The following is a 21,440-nucleotide window of genomic DNA, read 5'->3' on the forward strand; positions in this document are numbered from 1 at the left end:
TTACCCTCCAAGCCCCGAGGCTGAACGGCTCAATCGATGTGACAAGGAGAGAAGAAAATGGGGTTTGGAGGAAATCCAATATATCATTTTTGACAAACAGTGACATTATTGACTCACAGGATAAGTCACTCGAGTAATTTTTCATCCACTGGGGATCATGAATGTCTGTATCTGGGGAGAGTGGCGTAAGATGAGCCTCTTTTCATATTCAGCATCACTACATCAAGTCAAAATTGTTTTGTTGCGAGCTATTTTATCTGCATTTATTTCAGGATGTTGAGTACCCTACAAACAAACAGAATGAGTAACTGCTTTGATAATATAGCATGTCCAAAAAAAGGGCTTGTGGCTTAACTTATGGGGTAAGTTGCATAGGAGCGAGGTGAGTTGAGACATTAACAGCCAAAATATGGTGGTATATGGTTCAACTTACCCCACACCAACCATATTGACTTTATTACTGCCCACAGATGCACTTTCATGCTCAGTTTACTACCTCATGTTGTAGCGCATAGATACCACAACTTATGTATAAAACAAATTCATAATTATCTCTTTTGGTCTAAACACAATTCTCATGAAACTTATGATTGACTGAATTCACTTTCGAGAGTGACAAATTGTTTTTTTTTTAGACATAAATGTCAAACCACTTTACTCATGTGGTTCTTACCTTCACAGACTCCATGAAATGATGCCTTCCTCCTAAATATCTGGTCACATGTGCAATTTTTCTTATGGTTCCCTAGCAACAAGGGGTGGCTCAACCAGTCTCCCCTACTGTGGTTCTGACTGGTTCCAGCCCAGTTTCAGTTTTTAAATCACCGACAAAAGGAGGTTTTGTCTTGAGTTGAGTTTTTATGAGGAGCGGCCATCGTATAGGATTGGAGCTGGTGCTCTGTATAATCAGGATTAAAGCTGTACAGGCTGAGCAGCGATACAGATAGTATTGCTCAGCATTTACAGTAAGAAGAAAAAAAAAAGTAGGCTAGGTCTCACAAACAAGTGTTTGCCTGCTGCAGTCAGCGTTTCCAATCGAAATCCCACCACTAATTAACTTAGAGATGTTGCAGAGTTGCACTATATTTTGTCAAATTCTCTAAATGCACACACACACAAACACACACACATACATGCACAAGGCAGTAACACTGCAGACCCATGTTTGCTGTAATTAATCAGTGATGTGGGACTCCATTTGCCAAGCAGAATGTAAAACACTGAATTTAAATGGGGGAGAGCACGTATTAGACACCGCTGGCCCTGCATGCACAACAAGCTCCCGGCCCTCGCTCCCTCCTCGTGTAATGAGCCGCACATTTTACCAGTTAACAGGCTTCTCTCCATGGGATGAGCGGCTTGTTTGCACCATCAATAAAAAAAAAACACTGTGGCTTTGTTGTCTCCCAAGTATCTGGGAAGCCATCAGTTGTGAGAGCATGTAAAAGGTCAACACGAGCGCAGTAAACCTAGGGATTTGCTGAAACGTCCTACTGAGACGACAGTTTTGTCTCCTGCAGACACATCAGAAAAACAACTCTCCTCACGCTGCCTTTCAGTGCTGGATGCCAGCAGGCTGCCTCCATGCTGTCTGTGATGGATGTGATGTAATTTCACTGGTTTTGATGGAGGGCGTTAATGGCACGTTATTATTGGCTGGTTTTCTGTGGTGAAATTACTTCGGCAACCACTTTTGACGAAAAGTTCAAGTAAATCTTTTTTTTTTTCCCCCCCTCAGAAAAAATCACATCACATTTGAATGAATTTGAATCATAGAAGCCCATTTCAACCCGTGTTTCCATCCAATTTGTTTTGCAAATCCTAAGCTAGTTTTTATTAATGCAGCATTAGGTAATGCACATCTGTACATGTTCCCATCCACCACAGTTACAGTGCTTAAGTCAGTCTCAATTCTCAAGTCAAAATATGGCATGCATGATGATGTCATAAGCGCATTGGAGAAAAAAAAGGTAAACTAACAGGAAAGTAAAAGAAGGTGGGAAAGAGAGAAGATAATGGAGAGTTTTGAAGAAATCATATTCCATATATGGTCTTGGAAAACTTACTTGGTTGTGTTAGGAGCAGTTCGGAGACATTGGACTATAGCAACGTCCACCCAGATGGCCATAACACCAGAACCTCATCATTTGAGAACTTTTTCGCTTATTCATTTCCATAGCATTATGTTTATGTTAATGTTTATGTTTATTTGCACGATTATAAAAACGACAATAAAAGCAAACAATTAAATTGAAAAAAAAAAGACATGTGCGGGTGAGGTAGAAACCCACTACAGGCTTATATTAAAGCACATTTATCTGTATCCGCCTTCTGTATCTGCCTTCTCCTCCGCCTTCTCCTTGTGCAAAAAAAAAAAATGTGATGTGCATTTGAGAGTTGATGCACATTTTTGGCATTTCCACTCAGGTTTTCTTGAAGTGCAATTAAAATGCGCATTAAAATAGGTGGATGGAAACGTGACTCCCATCACAAGTGTTCAGCTTAGGTGCAAATGTTCACACTTGCTTTAAGTTGCATCTTGATTGAGCACGATCGTCCACTCCAGATCACCCGAGGTGGACGTTAATACCAGGACTGAACGGGGTCATAGATGCCGAGCACGACACTAGAGATGTTAGTATCCTTGCAGATCCTCACACATTTGAATGCACCAATCAAAACCTGATCCATTGTTTCATGAACTCTTCTTTGTTTTGCCTGCTGTGCTGCAGCATGTTCACCACAGCTGGGCTCTGTAGTTGGACCATTTCACTCCATACACAATGCGTGAGTCAGACTTTGTGGATATGAAGGAGGAATGATTAGGTTGCACTTGGTGATTGATTATGTTCTGATACCGCGGGGGGTTCGCTAAATATGTTAAGCTCCAATTGTAACAAATCTGTTATCTCTCTTGTCTCTGTCTCATTAGCAAAGATCCTTGTACAAAACATTCAGATAAGCCGCTTCTCATTTTTTAGCCGCTTTCACCGGTTAGAAAGACAAACCATGACAGCAGCAGATCAGATCAGTTAATTACTGCTAATTCCACACGATGATGGACCACAATAAAACTTGAGTGTTGTCACTGTCAGTTTTTGCAGCAGAAACGTCTCCAACATTGTGTTGGTCTTCTCTCTGTCAATCAGTTGAAGCTCCAGTATTTGGTTTAAAGAACATTAGGACTATAATTTTAAAGGGATAGTTCAACATAGTATAAGTCCTGATAAACTGCAATAGGTGAAGGTTAGACTTTGCAGATGAATGTAGTGAGAATGGAGTTTGTGCTCAGATGTTACAGCACAGTGTCCTATAGTGATGCCACAGATCCTGGAGTCATAAGGGGCTTCGGTTAGACAGTGGGTAGCACTGTTTTGTTGTTTCAATCAGACTCCACATGCTGTTCATGGACCCTGAGCTCAGTTCTGTTGGACTTCTCTCTCCCTTCAGTCACCAGGTGCTGCTGTTCTGCTGTGCTGACTGTTGGGTTTCTCTCTGTAATAAAATAAGGTCCCGACCTCAACCAGTTCTTTTTTCTTCTTTTTTCAAAAAAGATATTTCCCTTTATTCAGATTCAGGACAGTGGGATATTGACAGGAACTTTTGGGGACAAAGAAAGAGAGAGGATGACATGCAGCAAAGCTACCATGAGGTCATGTGGTACGTGCTCTGATTATGCATAATGATGAATTCACACGGTACAACTAGAACTTTGTATATTAAGAAGCCTAAAGGCATAATGTTTGTTGCATTTCCAGTATACAGTATCTGATGTATAGAGATATTATTCTAGTGTAGTTCATGGTCATTTTAATCTTCTCTAATGGTCTGACCAGACACAAGAACAGCCATCCAACTGCCTTTTAGCTTTGATCTAACAGGCTCTTGACTGTCTCAGTGAAGAATGAGCCCAGAGAGAAAAGCCAGGTCTCTGTTTTCCTAATGTTCTTCCTTTTATTATGGATTTCATTGTGTTTTACCGAATGAAAACCTTTAATGACCTTGTCTCTATGTAATGTAATATTTCTATGAAAATACTCTCATACACCCTCTTATGTGACTTGGAACATGCAATCTGCTCAGTCTATTTACGATTTAATCTTGTTCTCACACAGTAAAACTTTACTATTGAGCTGTATCTTCTTTCCATATGTGAAGTAGAAGCAGATTCTGGACTTCCCTGGAAGTTATGTGTAATATCTGGTGTTTCTGTGTTGGATTTGTTTGTGGATCCAATCATTGGACCAATAAAAGCAGGTTTTATCGTCGTGTACAAGCCAAGGACAATACAGTGGCAATATATGGCAGTTAGGAAAGGCCATGGAAACCTTTGAAATGACATATCACATAATAAAGCCATGGCACAGAGAGAGAGAGCAATAACGCTTTATCTCTCCTCACTTTCTCTCTTCTCTGGGGTTCTGTCCCAGTAGCGAGTTAAAAAAAAGAAAAGAAAGGAGTGTGAATCAAAACAACCACCGCTCTCCTCTCGATTCCTACATGCTGTGAGCTCAATGGTAGATAATCACTTCTGTGATTCTGCCTTGTGCCGCCGCCAACTCCCATTGTTGGGTTTTTCAGAAGATTTTGAACACCCACATTTCTCTGGGTTTTATTGAAATTTCAGCAGCTCAAGTGCAGTCAGTAACCTTAAGTGGTACAAAAGGTATGAGAAAAACAGTCCAAGGTAAAGGAGGAAAAAATATCAGGCCACCAAAAACTGAAACATTGTGTAAACATCAGTGAAGAAGCTTTTTTTTTTTGTTCATGGGTTAAGAAATGAGTTAACTTCTAGCGTTCCTGCGGGGATTGAATAAATTAGTACATGATGAGTATAAAGCCCTCCGACTGTGCAAAGACGGTGTTGGAACAAACTCATTCCCTTGATGCATGAGCAGCAGGAAGCTGCTGTGTATGTGACTGTCAGGACGACGAGGGGCAGTAACAAAGGAAGACAGAGCAGCTGCTGGTCAAGATAATGACCCAAATCATTAGAAGAAAAGATGGTGGCTGCACATGATGAAAGAGCCACACTGAGCTGGTTTAGGACGAAACTGGACAAAAGGTCAAAGCAAAGCAAAAAAAAAAAAATTACCAACTGCAAGTCCAACAACACCTTTATGGGAACTTCAGCAACAGTGTGTTCAGATGCTGGATGATTACAGTAAACCACCAATCACATTCCTCATTAGTACCCATTCACCTAGTGCCTTTAAATATTCCCATAACCAGGAATTACAAACTTTTTCTTAGTTCTACTGTATGAATGACATCCATCGTTCTTCAACCTCTGTAGCCAACAAAAATGGGGACTGAATGAATGATTGATTGATTGATTGGTTGGTTGGTTGGTTGGTTGGTTGGTTGGTTGGTTGGTTGGTTGGTTGGTTGGTTGGTTGGTTGGTTGGTTGGTTGGTTGGTTGGTTGATGTTGTAGAAGATACAACTGTTAACGTGGGGGTTCGATATGTGGTGGTTTGGATCTTCTGGATAAAAGGAACAACTTGACGGAGACGGATCAACTTTTCAGCAGCTTTTATTTTACTCCACATTTCATCACTCTTCACCACATTAACTTCCTGTCTGCTTTAGTCACATGACACTCAGCTAACCAATAACAGGCAGGGAGGACCTGAGCTCAGGTAGAAGAACTACACTGACTGATTCTAACTGTATTATAACTCATGTGTTTACATTTTACCGTCTGAACGGATGTTGAATGTACAAACATAAATATATGAAATAATTAACTGCTAACCAACTAATTTCTAATAAATGAACTTAAAAATTAGACCTCAATCAAAATCTTAACTTTACACTGACAACTGATGTTTACGTCCACTTCTACTGTAACACAGGAAAGTTATTTTTACGTAATATAGCACAGTTGATGCACATATACAGTAACCAAACTCTACATACTGTCTTATATATCATAATTATTATTCTATCATAATGGTAATTTCCATTATGCCAGGAACTTGTCGTGTCATTTCTGGTAATTTCCCTATAAGGCTACTTCCATCACACCAGGAGCTTCCTTCTCTATTGCTGCACAGCTGGACACTGTTTGGTCAAGGAGTAGAAATGAAATCAAGCCTGAATTTAGGAGATTCTGTCATCTATCATGTTAAATGTTTTATTTTAAAGGAAAGAGACATTGAATGTAAATGACAGGTGAAAAACAGATGTGTTTTGACCCAAAGTGTCCAGTGAGCTGGAGGCTTGTAACTGGTCACCTGTGTGTGTGTGTGTGTGTGTGTGTGTGTGTGTGTGTGTGTGTGTGCGGTCCTCCCTGCATGCAGCAGAAGCCTCTCAGCAAACAATAACAGCAGTAAATTTCTGTCCTTCTTTCTTTATTTCCTTCCTTGAACATGGTGGAGTTTATTTGTGTCTGAGTGTGTTTACATCTCCGCCTCTCTCCCTCTGTATGTGTGTGTGTGTGTGTGTGTGTGTGTGTGTGTGTGTGTGTGTGTGTGTAACCGCTCACTCCCAAACTGCACCGCAGAAGTAAATCAACAGCCTCTGCAGCCTTCATGTCCTATAAAGCTCCCACACACCCCCGCAGCCGTTCCCCCCTGTGTGCACTTCACAGGCTGGTCCAGCTCTCCGCTCTCTCCTCATCTTTTAACCACACTCCTTCTTTTTTCTTCTTTTTTTCCCCCTTCCGCCTCCTCAATGAGACTCAACTTTGAGTAATATCACATAAAAAGTCGAGGCTGGTCACTGCTCTCGCCTGCTGCAGTCCAACAGTGCAGTGCATCAGTGCATACGATACTGCTGCAGACTTTTCTATACTTAGATTTCACTGTATAGGAGTGCAAACCAGAGAATATCTGTCATACTCCAACATCAGACTCCACAGCTCAGTGTTATAGTGTTGGGACTGCAAATTAGCACCAGGCGTCATTATGCAAAACAGCAAATTCTGCATCCAGAGCATCTCAGGAGCTTCATACAATCTGCTGCATGATGCCTCACACACAACAGTTGTTGATATTCCTGTTTCCCAAACTCTCTCCGTCCAGTCACCGTCGTTCAGTTTGCAGCTGGAGCAGAGTGTTAAACATTAAAACACTGTTTTGGATTCAGTTTTTTTTTTTTCCAGAAAGGTTTGAGAAGGCATCGTCATCCATTTCTATGTGGCAGGCGGTGGTTTTCCCCCCTGACGTTGCTGCATCTCTCGGCACCTTCACATCTTCAGCTCAGTGTGAAAACACTGGCAGGGATGTGTGTGTTTGCATCATAAAGCATCTTTAAATCACTTCTATAGGTCTTTGCTGTTTAGCATTTCAGAAACTGAGACATATACAGAGTTACACAATATTGCACAGCCGGATATTGCTGCATTTTTATCACGTCTTACATTATATAGAGAATTGTTTCTACACCTTTGTTAGTGCTGGTATGAAGAAAAACACTGTGATGATGCTGAAAGTTTACCGTGTTATTTCCACTCCCCTGCAGACGTGCCTTCTCTACCTCTGTGGTGGTTAATGAGCCACACCTAATCTAACACCAGGTGAGCTTCCTCAGCTGTCTCCTGGAACAAAAACCCCGCAGGACAGCAACATTAGCGAGCTGAGATAGAAACAAAGGCAACGACCCATAAACTAAGACGATTTCTAACACTTGAATAAAACATCGTGACATTTAGGACCAGTCGTTTCTGCCGGAGTGCGTGGACTCTAAAGTCACTGTGATGCTGCCTCTTTTTCTGCAATAAAACCCCGATGTGATGCTGGGAAGTTATCACACTGACAACTGTTTTTAGCTTATTTCTATACATTTCTCATGTTTTTCTTTGCTTAATTGTGTGCCATGTGATGTATTAGGGCCACAAAAAACAAAAGAAATACAATATCATTATGATATAATATCACAACACCACGGACGATAAAGTTGCATATAACAATAAGATAAAAATAAATAAATAAACAAACAAACCACCACACACTGGATGTCATCAGGTTTGTTTGTTTAAATGCTTGTCAGTCACATGACCCATAATTATCCAGTTTTTACATGCAAAAATTCAAATAATGGACATTGCACAGTAGCCTATACAAAATTATATAATGTAGCAATGTTGGCATCAAGTTTAAAAATCACATACCTTCACATGAGCATTATAATAACACACACAATGTATAGAAATATTCACAATTTACAATAGATGGCCCCAAACCACCGCAAACATATTGCATATTACAACTTTTACTTTTATTGCTTTACTCTGCTTTACTTTTTTATGTATCAAGACTTTATTCTCTAAGTTTTAGATTTTGTTTTTGCCTCAATGTGACCCTAATACGAAATTTTTGATTTGTTTTGCTGACGTCTGTTTTCATTTTCACCTTTTTCAATTACACATTTCAATTTCACTCTTTACTCTAAAGCTTTTTTTTTTTTTCATTTTCAGCTTCCCCATCCATTACGACCAGGTTTTTTTCTTTTTAATTTTCAATTTTTGTTTCTGGCTTTAATTATCATCTGTAGGTAAGTGCTTTTTTCTTGAAGCTACAGTAATGGAAAAAAAATGAATTTTAATTAAATTAGCAGTTTTTACAGAAATGGATAATAAACTCTGCAAAAAGTCTCTTGTCGGCTGCTTTGCATGAAAGACATTAGACTTCATATTGCAGTGCTGACTGTATTTTGAAGATAAAAAGGCAAATGGACTGTATTCATGTCGAGCTTATCAAAGAGCTTCATGCAACAGGCCACCCATCATTCACCCATTTACTTCATTTACAGTAACTCCACGTGTTGCGTTCACTGTCTTGCCCAGGGCGACTTCCACATTAGGCAGTTAAATGAGGGGGAATTGATTATATTCCTCATTGGTTAACAAGGTTACATGTTCACTCATAATATTTATCAGTTTCATAGTACAAATGTATTTAATTAAACTTCATCTCATCCGTATATCGGAGGTGATTGGACAATGAAACAGACACAATCCACCACAATGGCCGCCACCTGCCTCCTCTCCCTCTCTCTCATCCTTTCTCTGACACTACGTCTCTCTCCGTCTGATCTTTGTCCCTCTCTTTCTTCCTCTCCCTGACACGGCCGCTCTCTCTCGCTCGCTCACACTGATTAATTCCACAGGGCCGCCGTCTGATGCTTTTCAAGCCCCATCCTCCTACCATCACCCCGGGCTATGCAGACGGCCGGAGGGATAGTGACTCAATGGATTGAAGCTGAGAGAAAAGAGAGAACTTTTCTCCACTAAAAGATCAAGACACTTCTTCTTCTTCTTCCTCCCAGAGCTGTTGATAGAGGGTGGTGTGAGAAAAAAAAAAAAAAACCCGCTGCGAGCCTTTGGTCTGAAGCGGGGGAGAAATTATTTTACCTGCTCGACAGGGACGCGGCAGCATTTACAAACAGAGCCCAGCTGGTGGGGAAGATAGGCTGTTTGAATGCTGAGGAGAAGCACGTTGGTTCAAAATAAACAAAACGCCAGGGACGGCAGCAAGAACTAATGGTGCGTTCATGACATACTGTAGATATCGTAATTACCAGTCTCACACTAGAGTTTAAAAGAAGTCGTAAACTCTATGGTGAATACTGTAACTCTTTATAAATGAAGTCTCAGGTGTTTACAGGTTTATAGTAGTGTTTTTACATAAAGGTGGTTAAAGTAAAGAGTAAAAATGAGAAAAAACAACATTCATATCAACTTAACAGTGACTTGGAAACTCATATGTGTATTAGACTGCAGTATAGTCTATGTATAGCAGTGATCATCAACTGGCGGCCCGCGGGCCGAATCCGGCCCGCCGAACCTTCCTATCCGGCCCGCGACTGAGTTCTAATAGTTATAAAGTAGCTATTATATTTCTCGGTCTCTGTTTGTGTGTGCCTGTAAGTCAATGCGCTGGGATACGGAGACACGCAGACACGCAGACACGCTCAAAGTGTGCGCCTGTAAGTCAATGTGCTGGGATAAGGAAACACCGCGGTAACCAAAGCCCCGTGAGTAAAAGTTTAGGGAGCTGGCTGGACTGCAGGGTTTCCCAGCCTGCAGAGGCGAGCTGCCGCCGCCTTGGCTAAACCGGGTGTGCACGGGCGGGCCATGTAGCGTCTTTTGCGCACTCAAACCCATTCAGTGTAGATGCGTGTCATGCACGTTCACAACCCAAAAACGATGCGGTAGCAGCGCGTGTTTGATGCCACTCGGTTGTTGTTGTTTTTGCACGTCCGTGGCGCACAGCTGCACGGACCTGCTTCTCCCTCCGGTGTGCAATTCAATTCAAAAAACGTTATTTATCCCCGAGGGGCAATTGTCCCGGTTCCCTCTCGGCCTGTGTCTCTCCTACTGTTTCCCACTGACCTCTGTCCATGTGTGGAAAAACGTCGCCTCCGAGATGTAGAATGGTATTATAGAAGGGAAACACTACTGACTACTCAGGACTACTGACTATCATCAGAACCGATTGTCAGCCTCCTTTAATGAGGCTGAAATCACAGACAAGTCAGCAGTGTAAAGCTCCATAGCGTGGAGCTCTGAGCAGTCCAGCTGTCAAGATTTTTCATTTTATATCATTCCAAACACCAAAGATATGTATCAATGAAAATTATGAGTTTACAGGTAAAATAGAATATAAACAAATACATTGTTAGGCAAACGGGTGAATTTAATTTCAATCATCACAATCAATCAATAATTTGAATGTCCGGCCCCCAAGGTGTCTGTTGAGAAAGATTCTGGCCCTTCGACAAATATAGTTGATGACCCCTGATGTATAGTATTAGTAGTACCTCTTTTCCACAAATTGAAATAGTTCTCAGGTGTCTTAAAGACCCACTCTTTCCCACTGGGTACAGGTCATCACAGGTAGGGGTGGTATGATGTAAATTCAAAAACTAATGGCATCATTGGAAGACAACTGAGGGAACAGCTCGTAAAACCACATGGATTTCAACCTTTGGAGACTGAAAATTACAGATTCTCACATTTTGGGGGCTGGAAACAAAATACTATAAAAGGGCCTTCAAAAAGTGATATTTCCATAATATGTCCCCTTTAATGCTCAGATATTGGCACTCTGCTGTCTGTCCAGTCACCTGTGAGCTCATGCATGGAAACATGTCCCATCTACCAAAAACACCTCCTCCTCTGGTGCTCTGATATTAAGTTTATTGGTGTACTGGCTGCTGAGAACTTTTCGGTAAGTTATAAGTTTACAGGATATTTCACAAACCCAATCTAGACAGTAAGGGTTTTAATTTCATTGCTTTGTTTCATAGCCACTCTTTCTTCGTTTTTGTTTGTATGAGCTCTTCATTTAGATTGAGAGATTCTTTACTTGGTTCTCCGGCTTCCTCCTATGGTTAAAGACAAGCACGTTAGGTTGGATGAAGACGCTAGATTGTCTGTAGGTGTGAGTGTGAGTGTGTGAGGTTGTTTGTCTCTATATATCAGTCCTGTGATAGACTGACAACCTTTCCTCAATCTCAGCTGGGATTGACTCCAGACCCTTTATAGACAAAGCGTATAGCTGATGGATGGATGGATGGATTCCTTACCTCTCCATGAGATCCCTCAGTGTCTGAAAACACCTGTAGCTCACTGCTTCTAGGTCCTGTTGCTTTGCTAAACAGCTGCATCATGTTTGCTAAGCGTGTCCATCAAAGAAAGATCGTTTTAGCAAAGGAAGAACTTTGGCCATGAAGTTATCAAAGCTGCTGGTGTTCACTCTGCTGCTCGGTGTGCAGCAGCGGTGGAGGTGATGGATGACGGTCCACAGAGCCGCCTGCCGGTCGTATCCGTCTCATCGTCCACATCCGTCACCTGCTCTGCTCTGCTCTGCTCTCTGGGGTCTGTTTTTGTTCATATTTTTGTTGCTCATTGTGGAGTTTTGTCACATTTCCTGTCTGTGTGAAACTACAGCGCACCTCTCTGATAATAAAGTGTTCAATGTGGAGCGAGAGTGCAGGTTGAACAGCACCGTGTTACAGTCTGCAGCAGATCAGCCGCCTCTTACCGAGACGTGATGGGAAATCTATTGGAAGCCATTATCAGAGCAGTTTTCCATTTCAGAGAAGAGTTCATCAGGAGCATTTTTCTGCAGGCGCTATCCCTCGCTGATGACACTGGGCCATGACAAATGCTTCATAATCACACCTGCCCAGGAGAAATATGCATACACTTGTTGCTCGTAGCAACCACTCGAAAAATGGAGAATGGCATGTGGCTTTTTGCATTTATTTGCATACAAATGTTGGACTTTACGCGCACGCTCACCTGCCACTGGGAGAATCAGCATTCATATGACCGGGCACGTCCTGGATTCATATTTCATTCTAGGTAGATGAGGAGAATGAGGGCACGGGGAGGACAGATTAGACCAATATAACCCCACTGTGGAATAGTTTTGTAATGCAGCCGCTCGTGAGCCTCCCACTGATCTCGGATCAGTTGTTCTGTGTCTGTCATTTCTACAGAGATCAATCAGATTTGGAAGCCAGATGTGACGATGATGTGTTTCTCTTTCTGGAAGAATGAAAGCAACAGATGAGTCACGATGTAGAGAACTGTTGTAGGAAGTGTGGTCGTGTGTTTCCTCCTCGTTTTACAGCGAGATGTGCAGGTGGAGCAGATTCATGGCTGCACGCTCCGTCACCCCGGAGGGATCAACCACCAGCACCCAAAACCCTCCAACAGTATGTTTACTGTCAAATCTGTCAGCACCTGTCATCCCATCCTGTGTTTCTCTTCCAACCAGGAAACAACAATCTGAAAAGAAACAAGATGAACAAGTGGAAAACTATGGAACCGTATTGCATTCACTTGAGTAATTTATTTTTTGTTTTTGTTTTTCGGGGTAATCATTTCTGTTTTTCCGAGTCATTTATTTTTTGGTTAGTTTTTTTGAATATTTTTTCAGTTTTTCTGCCAATTTTTTTTCTATTTTTCAGGGTAATTTTTTCCTGAGATTTCAAAATCCTGCGAGAAACTCCCACTTGCAAGTAAGGTTTAACCGCTGCAGTCAAGCCTCCACTTCATCACGGATCTATTACATCTTAGATTCATGACATAGCTACATCCATGGATATGCTCCACAAAAAATACAGTTGAGTTATCACCGGCATTGCAGATTTTCAAAGGAAAACCCCACTCATTTTTCTTATTTTCACTGTGTTCCCAGTAAATTCAGAATTATATTGAAAGGAAACTACTTAACAAAATATAAAATAAATATATATATATGCAAAATATATGTTGTTTACCCGATCCAAAAATGTTGATTACAATAGTATCCATCTTTACACCAAAACTGGCTCAGAAATTGAGAGAGTCAAGGAGTACAAATATCTTGGGATCTGGCTAGATGAGGATTTCTCGTTCAAATATCATATTAAAGCAGATATCAGTGGAATGTTTTTGTTAATATAAGTCCTAAATAGTCCTATTTTCCGTCAGCAATCACTTACATGAAGTATTTCAGCCTAAACACGAGTCTCTCCGTCACTCTGCTCTGCTGTAACCCGAGGAGAAAATTTTCCTTGTGGGATACAAGTGTTATCCAATGAGGGGAGAGAACGGCATGAAGGGCTGTGTGTGCAGCCAAGGGATGCGCGTGAATGTGGTGACTTAGCACGAGGACCAATTGATGCCTGACAAGGGCGGGGGCTGCTAACTCATGGTGCGTTCAAGGAAACTCGTACTTTGTTTTTTCCTTCCTGTGAAGTCATACCAGTTCGATCTGGTACGAGTTCACGGGTCGGAAGTTACGAGTGGCCGTTATAGGGAACTTTCACAGACAACAGGACGGTAAAAACACGAGCTACGGGTTACCTGGAACGCTACCAAGTCGTAGTTGTGACTTGAAGCTGTAACTTACGGTTTCAAAAGCCTGCCTTGAACACAGCATTAGCCGAAACGGCCGTGCCGATGATATCTGCTTTAATGAACTTATCTTAAAGTTGAGACAAAAAATTGGTTTTCTGTACAGAAACAAATCTTGCTTTCCAATGCTCTCTTTAATTAATAATTGAAGCAGTGTTTATGTCCGTCATTGATTATGGTGATATCATCTATAGACATGCTGCTGCCTCAACTCTGAAACGTCTAGATTCAGTCTATCATTCAGCTCTAAGATTTATCACGGGTGATAAATATGATACTCACCACTGTGTTTTGTATGGAAAAGTTGGTTGGCCTTCTCTTGAGGAAAGGCGCTAGAGGCACTGGTTTTTATATATTTTTAAGGCTCTTACAGGCAAATTACCATTGTATGTAACAAATATGTTGGAATGGAACTCTGGTACTTACAGGACCCGTTCGGCTGAACTACTGCTACTCAAAGTTCCTCGAGTCTTTACGAGTATTGGCAAGACTGCTTTTTGTTATGATGCCCCTAGCTCTTGGAACGCGTTACAGCACATTCTGAGATTGGACGCGCTCCCTTCACTCAGTGAGTTTAGGTACTTGGTCATGAATAACTGTGTTTCCATTTGTAACTGTTTCAGATGATTGTATTTCTTGTTTCTTGTTAAGTGTATATTGGTTGTAATCACTTCAAATGACTGTAACCACTGTCAATATTTTTAACTGCGTTGTAAACTCGACGACATTGAAAATGAGGGCAACCTCAATGTCTCTCGAGAATAAATAAAGGTTATAACTTGTTATTACAGAATACTACCTCAGAGAATATCAGAGCAGTCTGGTGTAACACCTTTATAACTAAGTCAGAAAACAATTACCACAAAAGACAGAAAATAATTAGTCAGAAAAACTGAAAAAAATATTCAAAAAAACCAAACAAAAGAATAAATTACTCAGAAAAACCACGGTTTTGTGAATGCCATATGCTTCTGTAGAAAACCAGGAGGAACAATGTCAAAACACATACTGTAGTTTTCTCTTCTTATATTAGATGAACCTCAACTTTGGCTTTAACATTGACGACTCATCACCTCAATTTGAATAACAATGTATGAAACTATGCAGTGAATCAGTTTTTCATCCATTTATCCGTGGAGACCAGAAGACAGGCAACAGATGATACCTCGGATTATCACCCTCTGATGTAAACGCTGTTCTGAAGTCAACATGAAATGGACATCGACACGCAAGAAATATCAGGTCCAAGAATCACAGATGGAGCAGCCGCTGCCAACTTCCTTCAACATTTGTTGCTGCACAAATAACAGATCGCCGAAACAAGCAGAAAACAGGAAGCATTTACTATTATATACATACAAATATTTGATTCACAACCTTTGGCATCCAAAAATTGTCCCGGCTGCACTGTATGTGCACAGTGTTTCAAAACTGACCGTGATCTGGTCGACACACACACATGATGCAGCCGATGACTGGTCTGATTTACACAGATTGGATTCGCCCACAGCTCCAGAAAAGGGGAAATGCATCCAAAAAATCCTTTGTACTTTGAAGGTGACTTTCTGGGAGAGCAAACTGAATCTTAATAAAGTCCCAACACGAGCCGTTCAGAGCCACAGTGAAATTATTTTATCTTCAATATTCAAGGCTGCGGTTCGATTTAGAAGATTTTTATGGAGAAGTTTCCTCCAGCATCTAAAAAAGGTGGTCATCGGTCTCTCTGAGGAGAACAGACGGACTCTGTGCTTTGAGGGGATGGAATTTCTTTCGATATAATGTTGACTCATAAAAGATATAAAATGGGTTGTGATACTAAAATAGCGTTGGGGAAACAACAGCTGTCCTCACAGTTAAAGACACAATATACATTTTAGGAGATGAGGGATCGGGACTTGGAGCATTTTTAAAAACTCATTGAGACAATGCCAGTGGTCAAGGAGGTATAATGAAAACACCATTACCGACTGAACCGAAAACACCTCATTAAAAAACAATATGTGGGCGACAGGTGGAGGACATGAAGCGAGACTCCAGTTTCCTCCAGGACAAGAAAGAAAGGAATCACTTCAAAAGCAGCAGCCGATCCCAGAGGATCCAACCACAAGGAGAGAGAGAGGGGGACGTGTTATCCCCCTGTTTTTTATCCCCAGGACAATTCCTTTATATGCTCCAACATTTTGGTAAATAATGTTAAAAGGAAAACAGTGGAGATGATGCTTAAGTACAGCGACTAGAGGAGGGATAACACTGAATAAATAACTCTGAAACACACCCTAGAGTTACAGTGTTTCTAGGAGATAAGATTACAGATTCTTACATCATTACCCGCGCGCCGTGATGTTTCCACATCGTGTCCTTCAGAATGTTGTAGGACACTCGGCAGTTTATCCCGCTTTCATTTGCATTTGGCATTTCTACATTTCCTCCTCACAGCAGGAGCGTTGTCATGAAGCGACAGGAGGGGGGGGGGGCACTTTTAAAGAAAAGAGCGGCGTTGCAGAGAATAAACACCGATCATCAGTAATGAGCTATTGAAAGCGTGGGACAGTGTGTTTATTCCCTGACGTTCAGTTGATTGACGTGACATGACGATGAAAGCACAGTCAAGATATAGTACAACTAGTATTGGCTTACAAAGAGACGGCTGTTAAAGGAGCTACTATATGTAATTACAAGTAATCATAAAATCATCCAATATGTCACAACACGCTGCAGTATTTTGAATTTGACTGCAGTAACAGTTTTGCCCAGTCTTACATATCGCTCCTTGAAAATATGAAATATTAATACAAAAAAGGGTTCATTGTACTGTATAAATAGAGAGTGTAAGAGATGTAAAATACAAAGTAAACTTTCCCATTGGAGGGTGGGAGGGAGGGGCTTTATTTGTAATGTTTTTCCTATGTTTAAAGCACTTTGTGTTGCATGATTTGATTTAATCTCTTAATAGAGTCCATAACTGGTTAAATATTGCTACTGCAGTCCTTTCTAAACCTTAATAACAAGCACAACAACACAGCTCGCTGCCGTGTGCTAATTATAAATGTATAGTTGTCTGTAGTGTTTACAGTTAATCCATCACATTTTAATTATATTCAACCCATTTTTTTTCCCAGTAATAGTCACTGAGTGCACTGTAAAAAATGTCCGTAGAAATTACGGTAAAAAACTGTCAAATAGCAACAGTAAAATACCGTAAAATCAAAAATAGTATATCACTGTAGTAAATACACTGAATTACCGTAAATCAAGATACAGTAAATAACTTTAAATTTTACGGTCTTACTAAGTAGAAAATATGGAATTTTACTGTGAATGTTGTAAAAAGTTTGCAAAATTCACGGTAAAATACCATAATGTCACAAGCGTGTAATTACCCTAAAATTGACGGTATCATTCTGTCTGAATTACAGATTTTGCTGGTGTTTACGTTTAAATTTACGGTACACAACCATTAAATCATACCATCATTTCTATAGAAAGTAGAATGTTAAAAAGTATGGTAGGGCAATACATCAGGACAGGCTGTGGTCACGTGGGCATTGTTCGGGTCGATGCGAAGCACTTAATGCAATAGAAAAACTACATGTTGTCAAAACACAGTGAATTAAGATAAGATTAAGATACTAAGTCAAAATAACATGTAATAGCCTATATGTAATATATATTTCAGAATAAATGTGCAAACATGGAGTTTAGACATATATATTTTTTAAAATACAAACATCTCTATTGTACAATTTAGTCTCCATAACATACACACAAAAAAAAAAAGAAGAAGTTTGAGTCAGCTCTGGCTTGGGTGACCCACAGGTGACCCAGCAGCGAGTAACCATAGTAACCCATTTGTTGGGTCAACGGTTGGTTTGCTGCGCGCCACCAAGATCCGTTATTTTTGGCCGGAGCGCCGTTACAACCTGGTTACAACCAAGCTGCTCTGTGGTCAGCCAAAGACGACATAAGTAAAGTGGATTAATTTTATTTTTGATGGAAATGCCCCAGCTTCAGTCTGCAAAAAAGTCTGACTGCTTCAGCAACGAGTGTCGGTGGATCGGACTGGACTTTCTCAGGTTGGATCGATACCAACTGTCCGTGGAAAAGCTACAGATGAACTGTAAGTATTTAAAAATAAGCATGGTTTGTGTTACTTTGGCCGTTTAGCACATGAGCTAGGCTAACGCTAACGATGGCTAGGCTAACGCTAACGACCGTTATCGATTGTTATGCTAATACAGCTAACGGTCGTTATGCTAACGCAAACGGTCGATCGTTAAGCTAATAACGCTGACTACTATAGCATGAGACTGTAGCATGAGAGACAGGACCTGAGAGTAACCAGAGTTTTTGTGTTTTCTAATCAGAGTAAAGTATGTGGAAGCTAGCACATGGAGATAGACGGTCTGAAGAGGAGCCTTGCTCTCATGGAGGTGCAGAAGTTCCTAATGGAGGCCAACATCATTACTGTTAAGGTAAAGTTATGTGTTAAGTTACTGTGTTTGTGTGGAAGAGGGAAAATACACCAGCCTAAAACTGCCTTGTTCAGATATCCATGTAGTTACTTCTGTCCATTATCATTATTACTGAAGTGTTACATGAGTTCATTTTGTGTTCAACATATATATTTGTACAGAACCATCCCATCCTTAGTTGTACACATTTTTAACACTACAAAATCATTTTACCTTCTCCTCAGCATGGTGCAGCTGGAGAATGCAAGGCAGCCTACTTTGCAGGAATGTGGCATGGCCAGTACATCTTCAGCGTTATCAACACTCAGCTTCAGTGAGTACATTTAAATTGATAGGCTTCTGAACTGGTGCTGCCATTAAATGTTTTTGTTTCTTCATACCTGTCAAATATTTACATGGCCACATCAATAATTATGTCTCCCATTTATGTCTACTACCCTATTATCTGGAGTTCCTTAAGGATAAATCCTCGGAACTATCCTTAAAAAAAACATCAAAATCACTGATTCAATGTCAAATCCAAAGGATTGTGTGTTTTCAGCTGTAGCCTCCACAGTTTCTCCCTCAATCTCTCTTAATCTATTAGATCTGCTAAATCTGTTAACTGTTTTAAGCGCCTCCTGAAATCATATTTATTGGTTGGCCTTTCTATTAGATTTTTTAAACCTACTCTTCATTCACCATTTATTTTTTTTATGTTCCAACTTTTATTAATGTTTTGTTTGTTGTTGTTGTTGCTGCAGGAAGCACTTTGCAACAGTGTGCTATATAATAATAATTATCATTATCATTAACAATGTTTTCTTTGTTGTCTTTCTTTGTCTGGTTGCAGAGAGGTTCATGCCAGTCCACAGTAAACACCTGATTGAAGACTGCTGGTGAATTTTCAAGCAGGAATGATGACAACACCTGCCCAAAGTTCCAGTTTCTTCAACATTGTACCATGTCTGAATGAGACTCTGTCCCACCTGTCTTCAGTCAAGTCTGGACCCAATGACTCAAACACCAGTCTTGTCAAGGCTAATTAGAGGTAAGCAATGGTTTATGTCAGTGTAGCAAATGAGTAGATGCAAGCACAACTCAAACTTCACTCAATCGATCTCCCACAAGTGCACGGTGCCAACAGCTTCATACAAACATACAGTAGAAAAAAATCAGTATTACAGACAGGATTCAGGATTTAGGCTGCAATTCGACAAGGGTGAAACAAATACTGATGATCATTTAGTCCTGAAAAGTGACAGTTTCTACCTTTCACACTAATACAATAAAATAAATGAAATACTCCTGATGACCTGCAAAACTATATTCCAGAGTGCTGGTTTCATTCTATGTATAGCTCATTGGAGCTCAGTTTAACAACAGAAGGCTGAATTTATCTCTGTAGGCACCATGCTCAGGCACTGCATCAATCTAACCTTTGCTTTGTTTCTGTTTTCTGGCTGCAGAGAGGATCATGCCAGTCTACAGTGGACACCAAATGGACAATATATGAGTCTTCAAGCAGAACTGGTGACTGCTGGATGCTTTAAGTTCCAGTTTCTTGAACACCATGTATATGTTAAGAGCCCTCTTCAGCCAAGTCTGGACTCAGTGACTCATTAGTGTTGATCAACACAGGGCAAACGGCTCCTTTTTTCATTATGTTTATTTCTTCTATCATGGACTATCCTTCTTCATATGTATGGACACACACTGTCTTTTCAAGATGTCAACACTGCCTTGTGAGTATACTGGACAAGTTCTGTTTTCACAGAGAATGTGTATATGCAAAGAGAGGTTCTTAAAGTTTATCAATTATAGTCTGTACTTTGGTTTACAATGGGCTTAAAGGACAATTCCAGGCAAATTCAACTCGGGGGTGTATTTTCCTATAATTTTAGGTCTAAAAGAAGGAATCTGAAGATTTTCAGTTTAATCGCTCCCGTTTTGCGGTAGTTGCGTCTGTCCCCGCATCGCCACGGCAGCGATGAATGGGAGTGGATGTAAGTTCCGCTGTTTAGGCTGTTTCCAGCCCTCAAAGCCGCAAATTTTTCCCACAGACAGCGTCAGATGGCTACTCAAACATGCACCGAGAAGTTTATTTAAGCAAGCAAGCCGACATGTTTGTAAAACTAGATCTAATTCAAAGTCTCCCGGAGTCTCGCGCGAGACCCAGTTGCCGTGCTCGGTGTGTTCCGGTGCAGTAGGAAAGCTACAGTTTGTGTCATAAACACAGGAATATCAACTCTTTACTTGCTTCAAGTAAAAAAAAACTTCTCGGCGCATGTTTGAGTAGCCACCTGACGCTGTCTGTGGAAAAAAATGTACACTTGAAGCAAGTCAAGAGTTGGTATTCCTGTGTTTATGACACAAACGATAGCTCCAACTGCACCTGAATACACCAGCACTGCAACTTCGGGCTCGCGCAAGACTCTGGGAGACTTTGAATTAGATCTAGTTTTACAAACATGTCGGCTTGCTTGAAAAAAAAAATTGCGGCTTTGAGAGCTGTAAACAGCCTAAACAGCGGAACTTACATCCACTCCCATTCATTGCTGCCGTGGCGATGCGGGGACAGACGCAACTACCGCAAAACAGGAGTGATTAAACTGAAAATCTTCAGATTCCTTCTTTTAGACCTAAAATGATAGGAAAATACACCCCCGAGTTGAATTCGCCTGGAATTGTCCTTTAATTGGTCATTTCCTTTATAATTTACCATTTGCATTTGCTGACTGTAAAATCTACGCCAACAAACTGTAATTCCATTATGTGCTGTACCGTATTTTTTACGGTGAAATTCTGGCAACCACAGCTGCCAGTATTTTACCGTGAATTTTGCAATAAAATACCGTACTATATCTTACAGTTTTACCGTGTTTTTTCACTGATGGACTGTAATTAGGTTTACAGTATATCCGTTATTTTTAAAAGAATTTACCGTAAACAGGTTTATATTATAACCGTTATTTTTACAGCAAATTACCGTAAACAAATAACAGTTCTCTACTGTGAAATTTACGGTTGTCAAAACAGCATACCGTAATGTGTAATACATTGTGACCGTATTTTCTACGGTAAAATTCTGGCAACCACAGCTGCCAGTATTTTACCGTAAATTCTACGGAA

General features: G+C 40.6%; 1 long non-coding RNA gene across 2 annotated transcripts; it reads left to right on the plus strand.

The window, feature by feature from the left end:
* Nucleotides 1–17,633: 17,633 nt before the first annotated feature.
* Nucleotides 17,634–20,790, plus strand: LOC146961308 (uncharacterized). 2 transcript variants are annotated; one of them, XR_015035200.1, is made up of 5 exons: nt 17,634–17,974; nt 18,222–18,329; nt 18,554–18,642; nt 19,162–19,359; nt 19,778–20,790. It is a non-coding gene; the product is annotated as an uncharacterized LOC146961308 (long non-coding RNA). The 2 variants fall into 2 exon arrangements; XR_015035199.1 differs by lacking the exon at nt 17,634–17,974 and having other exon boundaries at nt 18,104–18,329.
* Nucleotides 20,791–21,440: the final 650 nt, after the last annotated feature.

The sequence above is a fragment of the Trachurus japonicus genome, chromosome 24, assembly GCF_045865225.1.
Source record: "Trachurus japonicus isolate A0001 chromosome 24, Traja_1.0".
NCBI classification, from domain to species: domain Eukaryota; kingdom Metazoa; phylum Chordata; class Actinopteri; order Carangiformes; family Carangidae; genus Trachurus; species Trachurus japonicus.